The 10015-nt window shown below is 44.9% G+C and overlaps 1 long non-coding RNA gene across 3 annotated transcripts; it reads right to left on the bottom strand.

Annotated features, from left to right (window-relative positions):
* Positions 1-5459: 5459 nt before the first annotated feature.
* On the bottom strand, positions 5460-9330 carry LOC124684700. 3 transcript variants are annotated; one of them, XR_006997118.1, is made up of 6 exons: positions 8921-9330; positions 8716-8850; positions 8241-8611; positions 7395-8174; positions 7025-7217; positions 5460-5792 (listed from the first exon to the last, which is right to left on the bottom strand). It is a non-coding gene; the product is annotated as an uncharacterized LOC124684700 (long non-coding RNA). The 3 variants fall into 3 exon arrangements; XR_006997117.1 differs by having other exon boundaries at positions 8241-8850; XR_006997119.1 differs by having other exon boundaries at positions 7025-7138; positions 8241-8850.
* Positions 9331-10015: the final 685 nt, after the last annotated feature.

Raw genomic sequence — 10015 nt, 5'->3', positions numbered from 1 at the left:
GTGGCGCAGAAGGGGGTGCGAGGACCTCGGGCTGGCGGCGGTGCTCTTCGGCGGGCGCTGGTCCAGCGCGGCGGCGTGGTTTCCGCGCGTCAGGGTGGGAGGAGGAGCGGCGGCGCGGCCCTTGGCGGCGGAGCGAGGCAGGCAGCCGGGATGCAGGGCATGCTAGGCCCAGTTCGGGGCTTGGAGGGGCTGGGCGGGCTGCCGCGTCTGGCGCGCCGGCGGAGCTCCCTGGAGGCAGAGAAGTCGCGGTGGCGGTGGCTGGGTGTCGGCGGTGCTCCGGCCGGCTTTCTGCAGCTCGACAGTGGGGACTTTGCGGGCCTATTTGGGCCCAGCCGGGCCAGTTGGGCCTGGTTTGACCTCGCTGCCATGTCCGGTCGGCTACCGCGAAGGCGGTGGAGGTAGTTCCCTCCCGCGCGGCTGAGGTGCTGCTACCCCGGTCCGGGTACATCCCTTCTCTTCGTTCAGGTCCTGCTCCGGTGACCACAGCGAGATGGCGAGGATGGCTTCAAGACCGTGGTGGCGTGTGCTGGTGGGTGGAAGTTAGGTGGAGCACATCAGAGCGTTTGGGGGTGTGGGTTTGGTGGGCGGGAGAAATCCTTGTCGGCATGCCCGACACCGACGCGGTGACGCCCTGCCTTCTTGAAGGGCGTCGGGTGTACCTCCTCCCCAATCCCTTCCGCGTATCGGGGGAAACCCTAGGACTAGTCCGGGCAGTAGCGGCGTCATCGTCGCTTTCCTTGTGGAAGGTGTTGCTTGATTCACGGCGCTTCGGTAGGCTAGGTGTGTGGTGGAACTACTCGGAGGGCGCAGCGGTTGCGAGTCGTCTTCGTTCTTGTCGAGCTGCCAGTGTAGGCATTGTTTTCTCTTTTCTTTCTCTTTTGTTCCTTTTGGGCTTGGTTGTGCTGCGGCCCAGCGTGTGTGTTGTATCGGTAGCGTGGCGAAAGCCTATTTCGAGGGAACATAGTACGGACGGAAATGCCAGTCAGGTGGGCCAGGGTACACAACAGTTCTTGTGCAATAGAGTAGTGAAAAGAACAAATGCACAGAAATTTCAGGCTCCATGCAGAAGTCATGGCCCGCTAAATTTTAAAGGTAACAATAAATAATAATTATGCAAATTGCTAGCAAATATCTCCACTTTCAGAAAAATTGCATGCCTAGTCAAGCAACGGATTCAGGGTGAATAAATTTAGGCTGTAATCTTTAACAAGATGACATCTCCTATGAAATTTCTAACATAATGTTTTCTGGGAACAACATCCAAAAGCACAAGAAATCATCTCAAGAGCACAATCCACTGCCAAATTAATTGATCATAACTTCGATATGAGAGCTGATTCACAAGATCAAAGCTATGTAGAAAATGGGTAAAAAAAGTTCAAATATGAGCCACGTAGCTAGCTAATATCTGGCTTGAATATAAACATGAAAATGGTAAAACATATACTATTTGAACTTGCCTGCATAATAGAAAAATAGTTACCCATTTTTAATGTCCCTTAGAAAGAAGAAAGTAAATGAAAAAAAAAAAATTATGCAAGTGAAAGCAACGAGAGGAAATATTATTGAGCACATCAAAGTAGAAAAACACGCGTACTAGTCTCTATTGTGGTACTCTTCCAACATGTGGGGGTAGAACATTCCTGTCTACATCAAGTGCACCATGATACCAATATGCCTCTGGCACTGGCCACCCGTATTTCTTTGGAGCATCGTTTCCAAGCTCATGGGCCGGGTCAATCCTCTTTGGGATGGAAGATCGAACCCTTTTTCCAAGACTTCTAGAATAGTGCTTCTTGGAAGAAAAGGAGTCGTTCTACTCTCATCATAAAAGTTCATGCCAACAAAACTTCCATCATCAAAGTCAATAAGGGGGCCTCCAATTCCTGCCTTCTTAATTCGACAAGTGGATAACTTGAGGGCCTTGCACTTCAGTTTGGTACGCTTGCGAGGCTCCACTTCACCCTTTGCGGCCATTAGTAATCCTTTGCTAGGGTTACGCGCTATTGCTACCACCATTGTAGCTGACTTCTCCGGTTGCTCGAAGATATCCCGTGGACGAATAGCATAAAGGCGGTTCTTGAGACTAACAATGGCAATGTTGTAGTTCTGGTGATACAATTCCAACCGCCCCTCCACACGTTGGTTTTGCGGTAGAAACACCTCAATCCTCAAGTTCTTATCAATCTTGTCTCTATTAGTTCTAACCAAGCTAGCAGAAGTTAGGACGACGGTTCGTGTGCCTTCACTTCCATGCCACTTTATAAGCAAGCCTGTGCAAGCAAAACACCTCACATTTCCCTTGAATGATGATAGTGAGACAACACTTCGCGATATATTTGTAACAACTTCTTTGTCAAGTTCATCCCATACATAGTCTCCATAACTACGTTGATCCACGCCGAAGGGGTAGCCTTCCCAGGCAAGAAGTCGACCAAAATCCTCTTCAAACGTATTGACCAATTGTCCATTGAACTCACAAACCAGTGGTGGTGGTTGGGGGTAGCCCAAGGATTTGAATCTCTGAATGGAAACCCATAATCCAGATGGGACTACACATTTTACACCTTTAGGCAATGAATACCCACAGAAGCTGACAGCTTTCTTAGCGAGTATCTGAAAATGCTCCAAGCGTCGACGAAGTGCATTGGTCGGTAGGTAATCGGCCACTCCGTTCTCACACCTAACGATGACACCAGCGAATAACTCGGATTTACCAGGAATCAGAGCTATCACCGGCCCTCCAAGTCCAGCCTCTGTGATACCACAAGCAACTGACACAAGGCCTCGGCTACTAGGAGCAATGCCGACACTAGTGACCATCAAACTGCGCGAGTTCTCTTCGACCGCACGCCCTGCCGCTATCATGTGAGTAGGTTTGAACTTGCGCTCCTTAGGATCGACATCCACGGAGCGGACAAACATGTTGCAGGCAGAGACAATGGCGATATGGTCATCGTACAGTCCGAGGAACCCATCATGGACGACAATGTTATGACCATCATGAAGGCGCACCTGGATGCTCAAATTATCATCTCTGTTTCTCCTTTCATTGAATTCCTCGACCAGACGTGCAGAAGTCACGAACCTTGCGAGGTATAGCCTCGGTCTACCTTCTGGCACCGCCGTGCCGGAGCACGCGAACAGCATCCTCTCTCCGTCGAACAGGGCAATGGACGCGACGGAGGCTCCGTAATGCTTGAGATCCGCATCCGAGAACTCCCTGGCGCTGGCCTCATCGCCGAACGGCTCCTGCCGGAAAGGATCGGCGGCGGCTGAGCCCGGAGGAGGGGGAGGAGGCAGGCTGCTGCCGAACCGCTCCTCCTCGGCACGGATCTCCTCGTGGTGAGCCATCCTGAAATCGTACCTCCTCTTCTGCTTGAGGCTTCCTGTCCTCGAGTATGGTATGCAGATCACCTCGGGCGATCGTCTCGGTCTGTCCTGTGCGCTGCGAGGCTTCCTCATCGTCTCCTCGGGCGAAAGTACTGGCCGCCGACCGCCGTGCCGGAGTGAGCAAGAGAAAGCGAGGGCTGGAGAACGGGCCGGTGAAGAGGAAGGAGGCCTGGTCGATCTATGCCGCCGTGGATTTAGGAGCGTGGCGGCTATGGCCTAGAGATTTCTTTGCGCGAGGGAGAGGGTTCGAGTTTTCTAATGCTAGATGTTTCCAAGGGGCCCGTTTCGAATTGATGTCGGACCAAATCCATTCATGGCAGGTCTTGCGACTCGGATATTTCTCTGAATGCCCGTGCGTTGCTACGGTTCAACATTTTTCTTCCAGTGTATGTCAAGAAGATATACATGAAACAATTCTTGTGAAACAATTATGGTAATTTTCATTTTAGATGAAAAGTTGTAGGGAGGGAACCGATAGTATATAGAATATTAAAAGCTATATCACAATGTTTAATTGCTCTAACCAGGGATATTTATTAAATTATCACAAAATTACCAATTCTTAAAAATATAACTATAAGCATGAAGCATTGCAATAAAAATTGAGACTGGCAATTTTGGAGTGGCTATCAACATCAAGTTACATAGTTGGAACCTAGAACTATGATATGTTACAAGATTGTCCAAATATGCCTCATTATTATATTTTGCAGAACTTATTTTAACACAATATAAATCCAATCCCTATTTTACATATGGTCCTGATCCAAAATCTCATGCATAAACCAGGGAATCCAAGCTTAATTTGCACTTTTTTTTGAGGTAAAAAGATAATATATTAGGTCAGCAAGCCGCCTCATTAAAAACCTTCCAGTCCCCTCTTTCTAATATTTTAGATAGAAGAAGGTACCCTAGTAAGGAAAAGAGTGTGTAAAAAACTTGCCACCTCACCATCACAGAAGAGTTACATCATTCAGGAGGGGTTGGAGAAGGAAGCTAGGGGGTTCATCGGCCCAATTACACTCAGAATTTGAATTGTAACGATACCTAGCAACATCATGAGCTACTCTATTCATCTCCCTCCTATAGTGACAAAACTCCACTACACCAATACTTCCCGCAACAGACATGATCTCTGCATAAATGGCTGTTGCCTCATTCCAAATTTCTTCCGCCCCCGAACAATATTGAATAACCTCTAGGAAGTCTGATTCTGCTTCATTAGTAATAAGGAAAAAAAGATAACGAAAAGCTCCTTGATGTATGTATCAGAGTGGTCGGTTCCACGCATGTGTGACCCCTTAATGTATGTATTTCTGTATCTAAACATATATTTAGTTATTTACTATGTTAAATAAATGATACGGACATTTGCTCATTTTACAAAGTACAAATGAAAAGCTATTTTTTTAGGTCAAAGCAAAAGGTAATCCATCTTTTTTTTGGTGAAAGAAAAACTATTATAGAAAGACTTACAAAACAGATAATAAAAGTAATGATTTCTCATGTCGGAGCAGATATATGCCTGACATCATGAGGGAAAGTAGATATACGGCAGGCATCATGACTACAATTTTCCAAATTTATTTCTATCTAAAGTAAATGTGATCAGAATACATGACTCTAATGGACCAGTTAATAACCATGCCCCATAAGATATGCATATATTAATTTCTAATGCACAAATAGACATTGCATGAAGATTTCTCAATCCAGGAACATGGAAAGCCAATGATTTTCAGTTATACAATGTAAAAAATCATGATTTCTCTAAAGGTCTAGGAATTCCTATATTACTCCCATACACAAAATAATGTAAATCGTCTAGCATAGTTCATGAACAGGTTTCCTATCCCCTTAAACATTTTATCCTGGAGCTCCAAAATGAACCACCTTGAGCAATAAAGTAGCCTCAGGCCAATGATTTTCACTTTTTCAGTTATACAATGCAGGCTTCTCATACATATAATTTATTTGTTTGAAGTATATGGACAACCTGAGTTGCTAAAACTTTATATTACAGTGTACCACTAAAATGATATATGCATAGTATATACCGCAATACATGAAGAAGAGAATGGATGTATATATCCAACCAAACAAAAGAAACTAAGAATGTATTTCTGTCCATGTGCTCTGTACCTAACGAAAGCCAGAACAAAATTTCTTCGTGAGCTAGTCCCTGATGTTGCAGCTACATGAAGAAGAGAATGGATGTATATATCCAACCAAACAAAAGAAACTAAGAATGTATCTTTGTCCATGTGCTCTGTACCTAACGAAATCCAGAACAAAATTTCTTCGTGAGCTAGTCCCTGATGTTGCAGCTTGTTGGTGGTAGCTGGTACCTACTCTGATGCCCCTGCTCGCCAATCCGCGGTCGCTGTAGTCCAAAGTATCTGTGTATTCCGGATGGTGCAATAATTCAGGTTCATGCGCATCTTTGATGCAAGGAATGGGAGCAACACAATCTTATATTACCAAAAAAACAACAATTTAACAAGAATGGCAAGGTGTTAGGTAATGTTCAGTAAGAATAATGACATATTCTGCATGTTATGGAAGTAGCAGACAGAAAAATAAATCTAGTTGACCGGACAATAGACTGAATATCTAAGTACCATTACAATTATGAGACAAAAGAAAAGATCTACAATTCTTGAATTATTATGAATAACTGAAGGATTGATCATAAATTTTGACACAATATTAGAGAAAAGAAGATAGGTTTGCCAAATACCTGAATAGGGACTTTAATACCTAATGATAATTAGTCTTAACATTATAGATCCTGCTTGTTCTAATCATGAAACAAGTAGCCTGCTGAAAACTCACTTTTGAGCATGCCATGTCTCCATAGATAAAATAAAGATCACTGCAATGGGGTGTGAGATGCAGGAAAGAAAGTACCGACGAAGACATCATCACGTATTTCTATATGGACAGCTTTTACTTTGAGCATTGTCACTTTTTTTAATGTATAAGGTTTAAATGTATAAGGTAGAAACATTATCCTAGTAAAAACAGGTCACAAGAAAATTGTCAAAGAGGTCAGAAATATAATACAATTAACAAGGATCATGAACAAGTTAGAATATTTAATGATGCCTCCTAGTATAATATTAGATTATTACCATGCTTAATTTGTACACATGATCAATCTACAGAGAAGAAGAAATTATGTGTAGGATAACTTGTCCATGATCTCAAAGATGACTGCACACCTTCTCCAAGGCGTCCAAGCCACAGTACATGAAGAAAAACTAAACCATGCCAATAATGAATAAGCAAATCCAAAAGGCACATATTCAAAACTTTCAGTACACAACTCTCGTTGTAAATCTTTACAAGTTAAAGTTAAGATCTCTCAGCATTAAATATTATGCATCAGGTGCTTAAGATATCACTACGTGTTACAAACATTTATAGAACTTTCAAGTGAAGAATATTATTTCTAACTCAACCAGTCAGATGGAGATAGCAGCAAGAAGTAGCGTCAAATATTTTTGGTGATTGAACTGCTCATGCAAATCTAGAGTAAAGAAAAAGAAAAGAATACAAGTCTATATTTAATCACATGTGCATCAAACCAAGCTTTTGTGTGATATGGAGAGTGACATAAATCAATTACCTTGAACGACGGCGTGGCCCTGCCATGCATGATGCTGTAATTTTAGCCGATGTGAGACCAACAGGACGACGAGGGGACGTCGATCTTGACACCATCACAATATAGGGATGTAATCTGTAATGTGATAGTAATAAATCACTGCAATAAAGCTATTTATCACATCTGGATGTCCATTGAGTTGATGTGCAAATATCTGGACAAATAAATTGAGAGATTACAGTTCAAAATAAAAGGAACATGCGACATGGAAATAAACATTTCTGAGAAGGGCATGGCAGTGGATCTGATTAAACTCATGAGGGATCAAAATGGCATGTTTATATATACCACAACAGATATTTCTGAACAAACATATAGTGTTGGATAATACCTCCTTGCATATCGTTTGAAGTGATTCACAGTGCAAATTATCCAGCCAAGTACTATATATGTCTTCGTGCTTAAAGACAAAAGAAAGTTCTATAAGACCCAGGAGTTGTCAGGTAAGCTACACAAACCTTGCATCCTAGAATTGATAGCATGAATATTTTTCATTAATCAAGTGATCTACAAGAATAATTCAACAAAATAAATAGGAATGGTTTTTGTGCATGAATCATCATTTTATTTTTCGACTCATTCAGATGGCAATAGCAGCAAGAAGTAGCGTCAAATATTTTTGGGGATTGAACTGTTGTTGCAAATCTAGAGTGAAGAAAAAGAAAAGAATACAATTATTTATATAATCATCTGTGCGATGGAAGAATAGCCACCGCCCGTCAGGAACCTCGGGCAACAACCACCCCAGGCGTGGCTTGTGTGATATCATCCCCTCTCAGTAGCGGGTTACCAGAATTTCGGGCGGATGAAGCACATGATCTAGTAAACAAAAGAACAAAGAAAGCTTACTTCAGCTCGGCAAACATAGCAAATAACAATAGACAGAGATAGAAAAATAGTCATGCCATGAATATAACTGAAGAAACCAGCTAGGACACTTGCACAGAAAGATAGCAGAATACACTTCTTCCCCTCCCACAAATAGATACCATCTGTGTGGCTATCAAATCATACAAAGACTGTTGAAAATCATGAGCTGGACAAACCATTATTTCGTTATGTCCTTGAAAACCAGGTTTTTTGCATCAATGATTTGTTCCTCGGGAAAAGCCTACATAGAATACACGAGGTCAGCAAACCAATAAATAATTCAACGGCATACAAAAGCTCGACGCACCTGCTGCTGCCGAGCGGGATCGTCACACCCTACAAGCCGGCCATATAAGCATGGTTGTCATCCCATGGTAAAGGTGGAGAACTTGCGGAGAACATGTTTGATAGATAAGGGCAAGATGGATTCTAGAAAACCAAGGTGCTGCGAGAAAGCGGATGATGTATTTTTTCAAGGATTATCAAGGTGCTGCGAGAACAGATCAGTCTCCAGAAAATCCATGATGAAGTCACTCGACATGACCTCAGGGTAAAGCAGGAGAACTTGCCAGTGGAGCACGCACAACTGATCCAGCTTTGGCTTCTTTACTCAAGTGAGCTCCTGGAACGATTCCTTCTCCAGCCTCAACTTCTCCTATCTAGAGCAGTAGTGAGATCCTATATGCATCTAACCCAATCAATTACACATACAGCAATAAGGCAATGTTGAACTCCTAATTTGGAACATAAGAGACATTTGCTGTGTAGACGACATGTTTAACCTTGGCCCTTTGATGGAATTGCTCACAAGAAATTTCTTGGGATCCTCCTGCTCGAGCCCCATCCGGGAGAAGGACTCCGCCTCTAGCAACAAGTTGAGAGCAGGAGCGTCCTTCCCTTCCCGGTAGTGCGCCTAGCTACACGAATGTCGCACATTAAGGGAGGGCCCCTACACCAAATCCGAAAATTAGGTGAGGGGTAACGGACCTTGATGTTGGAGGGGGCAAACCAGATGGCTTGCCCTGCGTTGTCGAGGGCGCGACAGTGGTTGGCGAAGAGGACGGAGCCGTCGGGGTTCGGGATGGAGAGGGCACCCATCTGGGTGATGGCCTTGGTGTACTCGCGCTCTGCCGACTCCTTGATGGCGGCGATGCCTTCCAGGTCGGCCTTCTCGCCCTCCGTCAGGGGCTCCGACCCTGGATCCATCAGCAAGGTTGTGATCGGGAAGACCCAGAGGGGAGGTGTTTGGCGGTTACGCCGTTCAATCGGGGAAGATGATGCGAGGATAGACGAAGAGTAAACACTTGGAGGAGTCCCTCTAGCCAAATGGCGGCGGCGGCACCTTGTGGCTTGTGCCTAGGGTTCCACCCACGGGATGGGAGGAGGTCAGACGTTGGTTCCCCTATCTCTTGCGTGGCATATTCTGAACCGGTACCTTTGACTTATCGGTGGCACGGGAGAGTAATTAGCTAAGCCAACAGTTGAGACGAGGTACCCACAGTCTTCCTGTATCACCAGATTTAGATCGAACGGTCATAATGTTCCTAATCTCCTTCACCAAACGCGTTGTATGACCTACAACCAACTCGAATATAATAGTAAAGATAAATGTTCTAATACTACCCGGCCAGAGAGGGCATCCAAAAGGGGCAAACGTTCGTCCACCGTTGGATTGGCTTGCTGCAGTGATTCTCCAATCCCACTTTTCACCACGGCTAGTTCGATTGGTAAATTTTTTTCTCACTCGCTCGGCTTCCCGTGGATTCTATGACGCATGGGCCCGGGTAATTGCGAGGCCCGACGGTCGAGAGACGACCACGAGTGCTCGTTCGTGTCGCCTTCGGTCTCCAGTCGCGGGGGTTGGTGAAAACCTAGGTCGCGAGTCGCGGATTCACTCCCCAATCCCCGTCTGTCCTCTCCTCCCCAATCCTCGTCTCTCCTCGTCTCCATGCTCGCCGATCTCTCTCCCCCGCTCGAGACCCACCTGAGGCCGGAGACGGCTTCCCTAGAAGCGTAGAAGGCGCCGAAGTAGCGCATCCCGGGGGATGGTGGAGGCAAGCCGGATGGATGGCCACGGTAACC

Source organism: Lolium rigidum, chromosome 1 (genome assembly GCF_022539505.1).
Source record: "Lolium rigidum isolate FL_2022 chromosome 1, APGP_CSIRO_Lrig_0.1, whole genome shotgun sequence".
NCBI classification, from domain to species: domain Eukaryota; kingdom Viridiplantae; phylum Streptophyta; class Magnoliopsida; order Poales; family Poaceae; genus Lolium; species Lolium rigidum.
This window is presented reverse-complemented; position numbering and strand designations above follow the sequence as displayed.